Source organism: Bubalus bubalis, chromosome 8, assembly GCF_019923935.1.
Source record: "Bubalus bubalis isolate 160015118507 breed Murrah chromosome 8, NDDB_SH_1, whole genome shotgun sequence".
Lineage (NCBI taxonomy): Eukaryota > Metazoa > Chordata > Mammalia > Artiodactyla > Bovidae > Bubalus > Bubalus bubalis.
The window spans coordinates 102788036-102804365 of record NC_059164.1 but is presented as its reverse complement, the minus strand read 5'-3'; the positions used below and the strand labels follow the sequence as shown (position 1 = coordinate 102804365).

At 45.1% G+C, this 16330-nt stretch overlaps 1 protein-coding gene and 1 long non-coding RNA gene across 5 annotated transcripts in view; one reads left to right on the top strand and one right to left on the bottom strand.

Annotated features, from left to right (window-relative positions):
- The window catches only part of TBXAS1 (thromboxane A synthase 1), a 173922-nt gene that overhangs the window by 138856 nt on the left and 18736 nt on the right, over positions 1-16330 (bottom strand). The gene's annotated exons all lie outside the window — the stretch shown is intronic.
- LOC123334816 lies at positions 5096-7092 on the top strand. Its single transcript, XR_006552968.1, has 3 exons — positions 5096-5281; positions 5783-6175; positions 6765-7092. It is a non-coding gene; the product is annotated as an uncharacterized LOC123334816 (long non-coding RNA).

The window sequence follows — 16330 nt, the reverse complement described above, 5'->3', positions numbered from 1 at the left end:
CTATCAGCAAATAATTTTAGCTCCATCTTCAAATTAGCTCCATCTCCATATCTGCCCACTTCTCTCCATCTATTCTCTTTCTACCCTGGTATAAGCCAGGGTTATTTGCTAGCATCTTGCATATGCATTTATCCACTGAGCCATCAAATCTGCTCCTGGGAATTTGCTCTACACATATACTTTTACACAAATATGTACAGAGGTATTTATTTTTAACATGTTTATAACAGCAAAAAATTGGAAACAACCTAACTGCCCATCTGTTTAAATAAATTATGATGCATCCGTTCAATAATATGCTATGCAACAGAGATGGAAAGTCATCAAAATACGCTAGTACATGAAAGTAGTGAGATGCGGAAAACTGAGTTCAGTGTGCTTCCATTTATGTAAAAAAAATGAGAAAAAAACCTAACATTATTTATATTAGCTTTTATGTTTATTAAAAATATCTCTATAAGTCTAAATAAGGAGTTAATTGAAGAGGTTACCAGTTGCACAGATGGAAGGAACAGTGGGGATGACAGTGGGCAGGAAGGAGATGTTTCGTTTGATGTTTTAGTGTGGAAAGTGCAAAAATAGACGAAAGAGTAAAATGAATTCCCATGTACCTACCATTCTAACAATTATCAACTGGTAGCCAATCTTGTCTCAGCTCTACACTCCTACTCACCTCATGCCCAGACTTTTTTTGAAGCAAATCTATGACATCACATCATTCCGACTGTAAATATTTCTGTACCCCTTTGCTAAAATATGACTCTTTCCAAAAATAACCACAGTATTACTATTAGAATTAAAAATAACAATAGTTCCTTAGTATCTTCAAATAGATAGTCAGTGTTTCAATTCCCCCAGTCGTCCTACAATTTTTCTTTATAGTATGTTTATTGAGTGAGAATCTAAGGTCTACAGTTTGAATTGGGTCATCTGACTTTAGATTCTCACTCAGTAAACATACTACAAAGAAAAATTGTGAGACAATTGAGGAAATTGAAACATACTGACTAGATACTAGAACTGGGTCAGATGTCTTGTAAGTATCTTTAAGTCTTTAAATCCTCCTTCCAATCCCAACCCCCCACAGCCATTTTCCGCCTTGCATTTTTTACACAACAAAGCCAGGTGGTATCTCATAGGGTTTCCCACAGTCTAAATTCTGCCGGTTGCCTCCCATGGTGTAGTTTAACCCGTTCTTCAGTCCTAGTGAAAAGTAAAAGTGTTAGTCGCCCAGTCGTGCCTGACTCTTTGCAACCCCGTGGACTACAGCCTGCCAGGTTCCTCTGTCCATGAAATTCTCCAGGCAAGAATACTGGTGTGAGTTGCCATTCCCTTCTCCAGAGGATGTTCCCAACCCCGGGATTGAACCTGGGTCTCCTGCATTGCAGGTGGACTCTTTACCATCTGAGCCACCAGGGAAGCCCCTGTGCTGCTGCTGCTAAGTCGCTTCAGTCGTGTCCAACTCTGTGCGACCCCATAGACGGCAGCCCACCAGGCTCCCCCGTCCCTGGGATTCTCCAGGCAAGAACACTGGAGTGGGTTGCCATTTCCTTCTCCAATGCATGAAAGTGAAAAGGGAAAGTGAAGTCGCTCAGTCCTGTCCGACTCTTAGTGACCCCATGGACTGCAGCCTACCAGGCTCCTCCGCCCATGGGATTTTCCAGGCAAGAGTACTGGAGTGGGCTGCCATTGCCCTCTCCGGGAAGCCCCCGTAGCTGGATCTAAACCCTTGATTTCCGAATCTGTCTGCACCTGGAGAAGCTTGAAAAACTTCTGGTGCCTGTGTCCCATTCACCCCATCCCCACCTTTACCCATACCCCCAGGTAGTAACTTAATTGCCTGGGGTGTGACTTGGGCTCTGGAATTTTTATAAGAGCCTCAGGTGTTCCCAGTGTTCAGCCACATTTAGGAACCACTGATCCAGAGGCTTTTTCTTCAAGACTACACCAGAGGAGGTTCATAATCTACTTGTCTCTTTTATTATGACCTGAGCAGCTGTGAGGATTATCACCTGAATCCATTCATGCACCAGGGACTGCAAAGTCATGTTATTCCTTTTCCATTTACCAGCTGGAATAATTATGAATTTTCCCTCCTCTGCTAGGGACAGGTCACATGAGAAAAGTAGGATCGGTCTTGATTCTTTGCTTTTACTGTTAGCATTCGAAGTAGTGAGTTGATTCTGTAGCATCTTACATTGGGTACACATGCTATTTTTGTATCATTATGAACTCATGAATTTAAATTTACTTGATGTGTTTTGATCCACTGCCATGATTCAGCTCCCACACCAACTTCTATTGTGTACAGATGACTGTGTTTTAGAGTATTTTGATGTGTTTTGATCCATTGCCATGATTTTTCTATTCATCAGATTGTCCCATCTTTGGCTAGGGGGAGCACGTATAAGTTTGTTCCTGAGTACTTTTGGGGAGAACAGCCTCCCCACTTTCTGAAATGACAAGTTGTTCCAGGTACATCTTGAACATTTCTTGCCCTAGACCTGAATCAGCCATCTCCCTGAGAAACCGTGTTTCCTTTCAGTAGAAAACAGTGTCTAGGGGCCATAACAGGAAGAAGATGTCTCACTCTATTTTGGTAATACTTCATGATACTATGTTTGAGATTTCAACCACGTGGATGCCGATTCAAAAACTTAAATGGATTTTAAAATGTGTTAACTGAACCTCTTGTAATTAGAATTATTTTAAATGTATAGTGATACCTTACATAAAGGACCAACGTGATGAATCCTATCAGAAATTAAGGAATTGTTTAATCTCTCTCAACTGCTTTAGTTTCCCATGGTTGCTTTAGTTTCCCGTGGTTGCTTTAGTTTCCCGTGGCTGCTTTAGTTTCCCGTGGTTGCTTTAGTTTCCCGTGGCTGCTTTAGTTTCCCGTGGTTGCTTTAGTTTCCCGTGGCTGCTTTAGTTTCCCATGGTTTTGCTAAAACAAGTCACCACAAGCGTACTGGTTTAAGATAACACAATTTACCTTGCGGATCTGGGGCCCAAAGTCCAAAATCAGGCTTGCCAGTCTGAAGCTGAGATGTCAGCAGGGCTGGTTCTTTCTGTGGGCTCCTGGAGAGCATCCATTTTTTTGCATCCTGAGCTTGCAACCACACCATTCCAGTCTCTGCTCTCAGACACCACATCAACCCCTCTGCCTGACTCCTCCTGCCTCCCTCTTATAAGGACCCTTCTGATCACACTGAGGGTCCACCCAGATAATCAGGATACTCTCCTGATCTCAGGACCCTTAAGCACATCCTCAGAGTCCCTTTTGCTGTGTAAAGTGGCATTCACGGGTTCTGAACATTAGGATGTGGACATCTTTGGAGGACATTATTCAGCTCCCACACCAGTTTCTATTGTGTACAGATGACTGTCTTTTGGAGTGTGCTTGATAATAAGAAGTGTCTGGGGTGGAGGTTGAGGTTCTCAAGGCTTCCTGTTTAGAGAAAACTGATGAGCCAGCTGCCGGGGAAGGGCGGGGAGGGGCGCCCAGAGCTACCACACACTCAGCCTCTGTCTCAGGCACCACTAAGCCAGGCTTGGGGGCCCTACCACCCAAACAGATAAGTATTTTAAAGAAAAGACTACAGTTTACAAACAATCATGCCATCCAGTTGTTGGTTACTGTAGTGCATAGAATTAGCCAACTTTTCCAGCTTTCTCTCACCTTGCCAGGGCAGGAGAGTTGAGTCAATGAATCTCAGTTGGCATTAAGAGGTTAACCTAAATCAACAACATGTTGACAATTTTTGCCATATCTGCAAATCACCTAGGCTAGCGCTTGCTTCCCACTTTCTTTGATATAGACGTAAATAAAAGGTAACTTTATGTCAGGACCATAAATGAAAACCATTACCGCTTCCATAAAGAAAAACTAAGAGTAAAAATAAAAACTTTACCATGGGACATTTTAAAGCCCAGGAACTCCCTAAAGTGATCTCGCTGGCCACGGATGGTCCACAAGGATGATGCTGGGAAGATGGGGCTCTCAAGGCTGGTCCAAATGGGCCACATTTTCAAATGTGCTCTGTCTAGGTTGCCTTGGCTCAGCTGACAATCTAACACCACAGCTGGAAACCAATGAAGGAATCTCAGTCCTCTCTCAAAGGACTGAGATGTGGAGAATTCGATCTAATGGATCTTATGTATTTCATTTCTAAGAACTAAAGAGACTTGGTCTGCTTTTGACACTGAATTTACTCCAAATTGTGATAGCAGTTTACCTTCACAAAGGGGAGGAGTCCTGGAATGACGTCCTTCATCACTGTCGGCTGATGGTAACCAACATGTTACACGTGACACATTACAAGAATCATCAGGCAGACACACAGTGTCTCCTACAAGCCAGGGATGTGCAAAGCACCAGGGGAAGCTACAGGGAGGCGGTACTTATAGCCTTGTGGACCCAACACGCATTCAGTGGCTAATGACAAGCAGCCAACACAGTATTTACGTGATGACCCTTGTAGCAAAGAAGCGTCACGTGTCAGAGGGTGTGCCAGTTGAACTGTGTTTTGATCACTTAAGAGCACTTCTTGTGTCCAGCTATTGGATGGGACATATTTGTTGAACTTGAAAAAAAATGGCAAGTGGTCCTTAGGCTTATTATTATTTTCCCCCAAGGGTAGTTTTCCAAAAGCAGGGCCCTCCAAAGCAGACCAGATTCCAAAAATCTATGAAACAGAGGACAGAGGTGTGAAAGCTGGTGCGAGAAAGAACTGTGTCACTCATAGCAGGTGAAGGAGCTGGGAGAGGCTGCTGCTTGGAGAGGAGGGTGTCCCAGGGGGCCCCCCACCCTGGGAAGAGCCAGCTCTGGGGGTTCCTATGGAGGAAGCCCTGGGCACTATGCGCTGTGCTTCCCCAGGTGTGCCTTCCGGTGCCCGGCCCCACCCAGCTGACGTCTTCGGGAATTAAGGAAGAAAGTGGAGCCGAGTGGGAGATGGTGGTTAAGCAGGGAGGGGTCTCAGAGTGAGGCCTCGGTGCAGCCTCCGCCTCTGCCTTTGCACCCCACCCCACCCACCAGTTCTCCACCACTTCTCATGGAAGAATTCTGAGAGGCGCCTTGCCCTTTCGCGCCAGTGAGAATTAGAGGAGAAGAACGATCGAGGTAGTACCCAAAGTAGTTTCACAATATGAACACGCATGCGACCCATCTTTCTATTTTAAAAATAGGACTGCTGCTGCTAAGTCACTTCAGTCATGTCCAGACTCTGTGTGACCCCAGAGACGGCAGCCACCAGGCTCCCCCATCCCTGGGATTCTCCAGGTAAGAACACTGGAGTGGGTTGCCATTTCCTTCTCCAATGCGTGAAAGTGAAGTTGCTCAGTCGTGTCCGACTCTTAGTGACCCCATGGACTACAGCCTACCAGGCTCCCCCATCCATGGGATTTTCCAGGCAAAGTACTGGAGTGGGGTGCCATTGCCTTCTCCAAAAAACAGGACAGAACGATAGAATTGTGTGACAAGGCCAGTGCAGTGGCTGATATTTTATGGAACACTTCTGGATTTTTTTATGTATTGGTTATTTGACTGAATTTAACTAGACTGAGCTCCCCCTCCCCATTCGGAAAAACCAATGACATATACAAATACAGAAAAAGATCTCCCCCTAAACCTCTCTTCTAGCGAGGAGAGGGAAAAAAACAGTCATGATTTAGTGCGTTAAAAGGTATATTTATAGTAAGTATTTCTAAAATAAAATATATTTAAGTGTATTACACTCTACTTGAATTTATAAATTTAATTTTATATGTTTATGTTTTACAGTGAAAACCTGCCTCTTTTATTTAGGTCTTAAATTCGTTATGTGTCAGGGATTGTCCACCCAGATGTAGCATTCTGCAGAAAACCCTGCCACCCTGCTTGCCCCAGGAGCTGGAGAATTTGTGACTTTCGAGAAAAAGAGCAAGCCAAAGAATTTTTTCCCAGCTCCCTTCAAGCAAGAAGTTTACTTCTGTGAACACTTCTGTGTTCCTATTGAGCTGAGGCCTACAACTTCGCCCATGAGAATGCAGTTCTCGGATGGGAAGCTTCTGGCTTCCCAAGACTTGAGTGGCCCAAGATGAATTTTTGTGGAGATGGAAAAATTTCTAGGCAGTCCCAGATCAGCGGGAGCACTGCCATGACACAATTGAAAGGACTCTTACTCCTGCTGGACAGGTAAGGGTCCAGGGCACAGCCCAGGTTCATTTCTCTCCCTTCATCTGCCAATTAGTAGATTGGGCCTCACTGGTAATTGTGCTCTCAAGGTAATGGCTTGTTTAAGTAATTGATGATATTTTTTGCCTCACTGGGGAATCTTAGCACATCAAAAGATGTTGAGAAAACCAAGACTCACCTAGAGTCTGAATTAATCACTGTCAAGCACAACAAAGGCTGTCTGGCTTTGCTAATAATCCCAAATGGGGTAGCAACCCTCCGTGAAATAAGGAAGTGATGGTGTCTTTAATTAATGTTTCAAAGAGCTCAGACTTGCTCTTTTACTCCCTTGATTTTTATGAGAACATGGAGAAATGTGTGCAGAACCAGCATTCTCCAGACTTCTCAAGCGCAGGGAGGGCAGGATACCTGGCATCATTCGAGTTCATAGAAGAAGATCCGAGGGCTTCAGTGGACCACAAGATCAGCGTGTGCATCTGTTGCGGGGTCAGAGGAAATCAGTCCCAGGGTTGCCTCTGCGGGCAGTCCCGCAGACCTAGTACTTCCCCTGCCCCGGGCTTGGCCCCTGAACACTGCCCTCCTTTCCCAGCATTGCTGCCTCTGCCTTTCCGGACAGCGCCTCCGAACCCAGCTGCCCTCCAGCTGCCTTTCTGGTCTACGTCGTCTCTCACAAGGCTCTTCACAGGCGGCTGAAGACTCCCAGCCTCTGGACAGACCCTCACTCCTCCTAGCCCCCTCCTCCCCAGCCCCCTCCTCCCTCCACCTCCCAGAGCCCCTGGCTGGGTCATATGGGGCAGGTCAGCACCCTGGGGGTCAACACGTCCAGAATGGGAGGCTGGGCGTGGCGGAATGTCAGTGTGAGCCCAGCTGCATGGTTGTCTTTAAAAGGACTTTGAGAACCTTAAGACTGCTTGGAAAGCCAATGGGGTCTGGAAGTGGCTCAGCTCAGGTCGGTGATGCTAAGAGAGTGTGGATACCATCCAGAGGGTAAGACATGTCTGACCCCCAGAGACTGTATCCTATGGAAAACCAATAGGGAGGGGTGTGGGGAGGTCTCCCTTGGACTTGGGGCAGCCCTGCTAACTGCCTTCGGTATACTTCTGTCTTACCTACTAGCTCCCTGTGGCTTCTAAACTGTGCCATTTGGAAAGCATTTTTATTCATTTATTTATACTTTGTTGCTTCACTCTGTCTTCACCGCTGCACGGGGGCTTTCTCTAGTTGCAGCGAGCAGGCCCTACTCTCTAGTTTGTGGCCTGTCGGCTTCTCATCGCCGTGGCTTCTCTGGTTGAGGAGCGTGAGCTCTAGGGTGTAGTCTTCAGTAGTTGCGACACACTGGCTTCATTGCCCCGTGGCATGCGGGATCTTCCTGGACCAGGGATCGAACCCACTTCCTCTGCATTGGCAGGCAATTGTTCACCACGGGACTACCAGGGAAGTCCCTAAACTGTGCCATTTTTGACTCTTGCCGTCAACCCTCATCTGCCCTCAGTCACCATGGACTGTCAATTTTCCCTTCAAACCAGCCCTCTTGAGAACGCTCAGTGAGTTTTCTAACTGGCACTGCCCTGTTTCAGGCCGTCGTTGTCTTTCCCCTGGGCATGGGCTCTTCAGCGGAGTCCTGAATTGGCCTCCTAATCTGCTTCTTCCCTCATCCACCAATCTGCCGTTCATGCCAATGCCTGAAGAATCCTGCCAACAGGAAAATCTGATCATGTTGTAGATCAGTTCAGAATTCTTCACTGGCTCCCTGTCACTTTTAGACCAACTCTAAATTCTTTTATTTGGAGCATAAGACCTTTTATGATCTCACCTCAGCCTGACTTCTCAGGCTCACTCCAAGTGACCTCTGTCCTCAAGCCATCTTTCATGACTTGGACATTTCTAGTTATAGACATTTCTTTCCAGGCTCTTACCCAGGCTCTTGTCCAGGGCCAGGACTAAGGTGACACAACAGAGGCATTTAGGATACAAAACTAAAGGAGGCGCTCAATCCCAGCGGTGTGCAGATGCTGACCCTGCTCTCACATGGCCCTGAGAGTGAGTGCCTCCTTAAATTTTGTGTCCCAGGCACCTGTTTATCTCACCCTGGTCCCAGCACACTCTTCTCTGCCTGGTATACCGATCTTCTTTCTCCACCTGGCAAGTCCTGAATTCTTCAAGTCTCTGCTTGAGGGCTGCCTCCTCCAGGAGCCCATCCAGATTATCCTGGGCACATGGAGACATTGTCCTTGGCCTCTGGCTCCCTTGTAGTAGTAGAGGGATTGTAGACCAAGAGCCAAAGAACTCAGTGTATTGTTTGTAGGAATATAATCCTGCCTAAGGTCATTATTTACTGTACCTGGTTCTGTTTCCATCATGTGGGCTTAGTCATCTGTAGTTAATCCTTTTGTTTTCATGAAGTCCTTGAAGAACCCTTTGCATGTTGTGAAAGAGAGACATCTGCCTTGAGTGAACCCCAACAGACAATGACATTTGAGCCCAGAGAGGGCAGAGAGGGCTACTTTTGCCTCCATATCCTGCATAATAATCGCCTATTAATCGTCATAATGAGACTATTTCCCAGGGGCCAGGAGCCATTCTAAGTACTTTATATATCAACTCATTTATTCCTCTCCCTACTCTGTGTGGGGGGTGTTATTATGATCATCATTTTGCAGATGGGAAAAGCGAGGCTCAGAGAGATTAAGTCATTCACCCAAGGCTGCACAGCTAGGAAGAAGTGGAGCTGACATATGAACCCAGGCTGTCTGGCTCTGAGCCTGTGCCCTTAGCTAGCAGCCTCCGTCTCTTATTTTGGATTTGAAGAGCAGCAAATTACCTACAGCTCAACCTTTCGACAAGACAGGGGCTGCAGGAAGCTTTGCTCACTTCTGTAGAGTAAGGACTCTGACTTCCTGGTGAAAAAGCAGATGCTATTCACGGGATCCTGTTATCCCTTGAATTTCAAGTGATTGCCACTGAGTCAGCAGGGCTCCAAGACTTGAAACAAAGGTCAATTCAAAGGGGAGACCTGGCCTGTGCAAAGAATAGAGGAAGTGCTTTTTGATCCATTGGGTTTTCATATTCATGAGTAATCACAGGGGGATAAGGAGCAGTGGGTACTTGTACTAGGTATACAGAATGACTCTAAGCTCTTTTATAATGAACTTAGTAAGCATTCAGAAAACATTTGCCAATTGGATGTGAGGTATGTCTTTATAAACCCAGGCAATATCTTTAACTTTCTATTGTACCATGACCTGCCCAACAGCCTGGAACAGGCCTAGGAAACTTAATTCTGCCTCCCAGCTTGGCGGACAACTTAAAGAGCTAAGGCCATCAAAATAACAAAAGAATATTGTGAGTGTTTCAAAAATATTTATAATCCCATTGCATGTTGTTTGTTACTGGAATCCCCAAATCTTTGTATTGACCTAATACTGGACAAATTCACTCATTGATCTTTGATCACCTCATCGCTACAGTGATCAACTGAAGGTCCAACTGGGAATTGTGTAACATTATGTCAGAAGGCGATACTCTAGTCTAAGATCATCAAGATCTCATTGCCTTCTGCTCAGTGATGTGGTTGGCTCTTATGTGCCCTGGGCTCTGGACCAGAGGCACAGACCCACAGAACCTGCCTGCTCATCTCCATGTCCATCCCATCTGGGTCTGACCTCTTCTCTGCCTCCTATGTTTTAGTCTCCCATTACAGTCCCTGGTCTCAGCCCTGGCTCATCCTGGCCATTCTTATCTCAGCACCTGTATTGGTTATCTAGTGCTGTGTAACAAATTAGCCTCAACACCTAAGTGGCTTAAAACAACAGACATTTATCATCTTACACAGTTTCCGGGAACCTGGGAGTGTGTTACCTGAGCAGTTAGGGGTGCGGGTTTTTCATAAGGGTAAGTCAAGCTGTCAGCTGAGGCTGCAGTGATCTTAAGTTTGCCTGGGCCTAGAGAATCACATTAATGTCCCCTTATGTAGCTGTTGGCAGGCTTCATTTTGTGGGCCCTTCATCAGGCAGCCCAACATGGCAGCTGGCTTCTCCCAAATAAGCAACCCAGGGGAGAGAGACAGCCCATGATGGAAGCCTCAAACTTTCATAACCTAATTTGATAAAAATATATCCTTCTTCTTGGACTTTTTGAGCTGATTACTAAACCTCATGAAGCCTATAAGCCATTTCCTTCTATGATGAGATGTAGTTGTTCCATTCTTCATTCCATAAAGATGCTTTTATTGTGAACCCTGAGCTAGATGCCATGGTACATCCCTAAAGGAATAGATGTCCACTTGGCTTTTACCAAAATAGTAAAATCAGAAAAACTTCACACTGAGGTGAAAACCAATGGCTAATAGCAGCTAACATTTACTAAACATGTGCTATGGGCCAGACATTGTACATTTATAAACATGGCAGCCTTTAATCTCCGCCAACATCCTTGCTATGTCCATCATATAGATGGGGAAACTGAGACTTTGAGCCCACTGGTCAGTGGCCAGCCTGCAGCCCAATCCTAGTCTGTCTGACCGAAGGGCCTGAGCCTCTAGCCAGGTCTTTGACTGGTATGGTCTGTTCTGGATCAGCAAGGCCAATGAGGGAAAGGAGACCACAGTCATCTCCTAGGGCTACCATAACACAGTACCACAAACTGGGGACTTACAACAACCAACATTTACTCTCTCCCAGTTCTGGAGGTTGGAAGTCTGAAATCAAGAAGTCTGCAGGGCCTTGCCCACCCTGAGGCTCTAAGGGAAGCCCCTCCCCGGCTCTTCCTCGCTTCTGGTGGTTGTTAGCAATCCTTGGGGTTGCTGTGCAGATATATCACTCCAGTCTCTGCCTCCATCCTCACATGGTACTCTCCTCGTGTGTCTGTATATTCACATCACCTCCACTCTGCGTGTCTCTGTGTACAGATCCCCTCGTAACAAGACATCAGTCTTGGATTAGGACTCACTAGCATTCAACTTGATTGCCTCTATAAAGACACTGTCTCCAATGAAGGCCTTCTTCGGAGGTGCCAAGTGACTGTGAATTTGGAGAGGGCAGGGGAACACTAACGCTACTCAATCCAGTATAAAGACCATCCGAGCTGTCACCAGCCGTGCCAACATGTGGGTAGGAGGATGGGGACGGGTCTTCTCGTCCACCCTGGAGTCAGAAGAGGTGACATGGAAAGAAACTGACTCTCATGAAAGAAAATGCTAATTCAAAAACATTTTTTTCCTGGCTCACTGAATGTTGGGCTTTGGTTTGTTTGTTTGTTTTTTTAATGGGGATTTTTGTCTATTGGGGATTTTTTGGTCTTATTATTAGTATGCTAACTAATCTATATTTTAGTTGTTTGAGTCAGCATACTCTTTTTATAGGAAAAAAAGGAAATGAAATTGATGGCTGATTTTGGATTGCAAGAGCACCTCCCTGTTGAGACTTACCAATAACTTCCTAGAGCAGAACGTGCAAAAGAGCCTGTGACAGGCTCATTTGATCTTTCAGAGCCCAAGTTCAGTTCACCTTGTCTCACAGGCCTTGTGATGCTGAGACACACCCTTTCTCCTTTCAGCCTCTAGCCAGCACCACAGGAAATTTTCTGGAAGGGCAAGTGATCATCCTAAAACATATTTTTTTTTCTTTAATAACTCAGTAGGGCCCCAGCATCCATGAGAATGTTTATAGTAATTCTGGAGCTGTTTATGTTTCCAGCTGTAGCCATGTCTTGGCATAATGTCTTACATAAATGTATTGCCACATATAAAACAATGCATTTGTCCCAAACAGTGGAGCTCACAATCTACAAGCATGTCCCCTGGTTGGTATAGTCCAGGGTATAGTGAACACAGCAGACTGTCAGCTTTGAGGCTTCCAGAGTACTTCAGAAATGTTCCCCTTCAATCCTGCCTTTTCCAACTCAAGTCGGATCCTCTATGTAGCAGCTACTCTCTTCCCCACCCCATCCCTGAATCAATATTTACCCTTCTCAGGGTGAGCTGTAGCTCCATCATTGGTCAGTTCCTGATCTCCATCGCTTATTCAGCTAGAAATCCTTGGGTTCACCCCTAGGCTCAGTCAAGGTCTAAGCTGAGCCCCTGCACTGGGCGCACGACCCTGCTTCGGCCCTCCTGGAGCCCTCCTCACAGCCAAGACCTACTGTGACTCACCACCTTGGAGTCTTGTCCAACTCCCCATCCACGTCTGTTCTTTTTCCAGAAAACATCATTGTTGTTATTTACAATAAAAATCCAAACTTCCATTAGCTTTACATTTTTGTTTTGCTCGCTCTTTGTTTGTTTTTATCTTTGTTTCTTCTTTTGTTGTGTCTACTCACTCATGTCCTCTTTCTCCTTTGTCAGAGCTCAGACTCCACATGGGTGATCTCTGGGCATGTGGTAGACTGAATCATTCCTCCCAACTCATCACCCCCCCCCCAACCTCTTTATCAAAATTCTACATCATCAGGAAAAATACTGATTCTCTGAAGTATCAATACCTCCCACTTCAGTGGAGTCTTCTTCCTCACCTCATTCATGTTAGGCTTTCACATGGGATTTGCTTTAACCAAAGAATATAAGCAGAAGGGACATTCAGCCACTTTAAGGCTGAGCCCTGAAGAGACATTGCTTATTTCCTCTAGCATTTTTTTTTTTTTTTTTTTGCCATGTCACATGGGCTTATGGGATCTTAGTTCCCCAGCCAAGGCCTGAACCCCTGCAGTGGAAGCACATAGTCCTAACCACTGCACCACCAGGGGATTTCCTCCTCTTGTGTTTCTTGCATTCCTATGATCTACCAGAAGTAGAACTTTCCTGAAGTATCCTCTTCAGTCTGTGCCCCATTACAAACCCATGTGGAGCAGATATGAACCCCACCCACAACCTGGAACATAGCTCCCCCAGCCAACATCCAGACCATGAGAAAAATTAATGTTGTTGTTTGCCGATGGGTTTGGGGTGGTTTGTTACACAATGTTATTGCAGCACTAGCTGACTGATAGAGGTCAATTCATGTAACTTCTCTTGACCTTCATTTCCTCATCCGTAAAATGAAGCCACTGGACTGTATTCAAGGTGCTCAGGTTTTTCTGCACAACTATACAACTGAGATTCCTATTGTGAACCCAAGAGTAAGGGACTAAGCATATCAGAGTCAAATACTGCAAAGCACTAAAGAAAGACAAGGACAGAAATGTGGATTCTGTTTAGGAACAAAGGAGTTAGTGGTAGCCTTGGAGAGAGTCCTTTCAGTGGACAATGGAGCAGAAGCCCCATTGCAGGGCCGAGGGTAAATGGGAAGTGAGAAAGCGAGGAGTGTGGGGTCTTCTCTGGAAAGAGAAGGGTGGGATGGAGTGGAGGTCGGGGTGGAATACATGGTCCAAGAAGAGGTGATTGCTGGTTGGCTGGCTTACTTGTATGCTTTAAGATGGGAGAGAATTGAACTTGCAAAAATACATTTCCAGTGTCATAATAAAGGCAAAATGAAGGCAGGGTCTTGGACCAGAGTGTGCAGAAAACCAGAGGTCTGGTCTATGAGAGAGACTCGAGTGAGAACTTACCAGGATTTATTTGCTATGCATCATTTACATGTCAAGTTCTCAAACCCAAGGACAAGGTAAGCGTCAACAAGTGAAACAAAGGCCAAATGAAAAATATTGTATTGGTCAAAAGTTCATTTGGGTTTTTCAGTAAAATGTTACAGAAAAGTCCAAATGAACTTTTTTTGGCTAACCCAACAGAATTGTGCTGTTATTGCTCAAATCAGAGGATAAATGTAAATTTTGTCATGGGAAAATTTGAAAATTTTCTGAAAAGCAAATTGAGTTTAAAGCTTCATAGAGCACTTTTCAAGAAACAGATTTTTTTTTTTTTTTTTAAGTTTAAAAACCTACAAGTGAAAGTGAAAGTGTCAGCCAGGTCAACTCTTTGTGACTTTATAGACTGTAGCCCTCCAGGCTCCTCTGTCCATGGAATTCTCCAGGCAAGAATACTGGAGTGGGTTGCCATTCCCTCCTACAGGGGATCTTCCCAACCCAGGGATCGAACCCTAGTCTCCTACAGTGCAGGCAGATTCTTTACCATCTGAGCCACCAGGGAAGCCTACAGCTAAGAGACAAACAGTTGCATCAATAGGCTAATAATAATATATATTGATGTAAAATTTATTAGCGAAGTATTCATACTCCTGTCAAGGATACAGGAAAAGGATGACTGTCTCTGCTTTACCACTGGAAACTGAAGCTCAGAATGGCAGCTGACATTCCAGATCTTCTTCTTGAGAGAAAGGGCACCCCCTCCTCCTTGGCAACCTTCTTTCCCAATCACTTCTAAGCCTGCTGCATTCTGGCTTCTGTTCTCACCACCCCCAATTCCAACATCACCTAAAACTTCTTAGCTGCTAAATCCAGTAGTTATTTTTTAAACCTCATCTACCTTGCTCAAGATCAGAAGCTCCCTAATGGTATAAGCCCAGAATCATTCAAAATGAGGCCACTTGGTTGAACTTTACTTCTGTTTACTTTTCACTTCAATGCAGTCCTCAAGATCATATGAGAATTCCAAATGGTGTTTTAAAAAAATAAATAAAATAAATAAAAACCTAGGACCTATGAGATTATTATTGAGTACAAGCCTGCAGTTAATAATGGGGTGTGTGCATGTGTGTTAAGTTGATTCAGTCGTGTCCAACTCTGTGCAACCCTATACACTGTAGCCTACCAGGCTCCTCTGTCCAAGGAATTCTCCAGGCAAGAATACTGGAGTGGGTTGCCATTTCTTCTCCAGGGGATCTTCCCAAGCCAGGGATCGAACCCATGTCTCTTAGGTCTCCTGCATTGGCAGGGGGTTCTTTACTGCTAGCGCCACCTGGCTAATTCTGGCAGTGAATTCTTTGAAGTATGCAGTTCAGTTCAGTTTAGTTCAGTCACTCAGTCATATCCGACTCTTTGCGACCCCATGAATCGCAGCACACCAGGCCTCCCTGTCCATCACCAACTGCCAGAGTTCACTCAAACTCATGTCCATCAAGTCAGTGATGCCATCCAGCCATCTCATCCTCTGTCATCCCCTTCTCCACCTGCCCTCAATCCCTCCCAGCATCAGAGTTTTTTCCAATGAGTCAACTCTTTGCATGAGGTGGCCAAAGTACTGGAGTTTCAGCTTTAGCATCATTCCTTCCAAAGAAATCCCAGGGCTGATCTCCTTCAGAATGGACTGGTTGGATCTCCTTGCAGTCCAAGGGACTCTCATGAGTCTTCTCCAACACCACAGTTCAAAAGCTTCAATTCTTCAGCGTTCAGCTTTCTTCACAGTCCAACTCTCACATCCATACATGACCACTGGAAAAACCATAGCCTTGACTAGACAGACCTTTGTTGGCAAAGTAATGTCTTTGCTTTTGAATATGCTATCTAGGTTGGTCATAACTTTCCTTCCAAGGAGTAAGCCTCTTTTAATTTCATGGCTGCAGTCACCATCTGCAGTGATTTTGGAGCCCCCCAAAAATAAAGTCGGACACTGTTTCCACTGTTTCCCAATTTATTTCCCATGAAGTGATGGACCAGATGCCATGATCTTTGTTTTCTGAATGTTGAGCTTTAAGCCAACTTTTTCACTCCCCTCTTTCACTTTCATCAAGAGGCTCTTTAGTTCTTCACTTTCTGCCATAAGGGTGGTGTCATCTGCATATCTGAGGTTATTGATATTTCTCCCAGCAATCTTGATTCCAGCTTGTGCTTCCTCCAGCCCAGCATTTCTCATGATGTACTCTGCATATAAGTTAAAATAAGCAGGGTGACAATATACAGCCTTGATGTACTCCTTTTCCTATTTGGAACCAGTCTGTTGTTCCATGTCCAGTTCTAACTGTTGTTTCCTGACTTGCATACAGGTTTCTCAAGAGGCAGGTCAGGTGGTCTGGTATTCCCATCTCTTGAAGAATTTTCCAGAGTTTATTGTGATCCACACAGTCAAAGGCTTTGGCATAGTCAATAAAGCAGAAATAGATGTTTTTCTGGAACTCTTTTGCTTTTTCCATGATCCAGCAGATGTTGGCAATTTGATCTCTGGTTCCTCTGCCTTTTCTAAAACCAGCTTGAACATCTGGAAGTTCATGGTTCACGTATTGCTGAAGCCTGGCTTGGAGAATTTTGAGCATTACTTTACTAGCGTGTGAG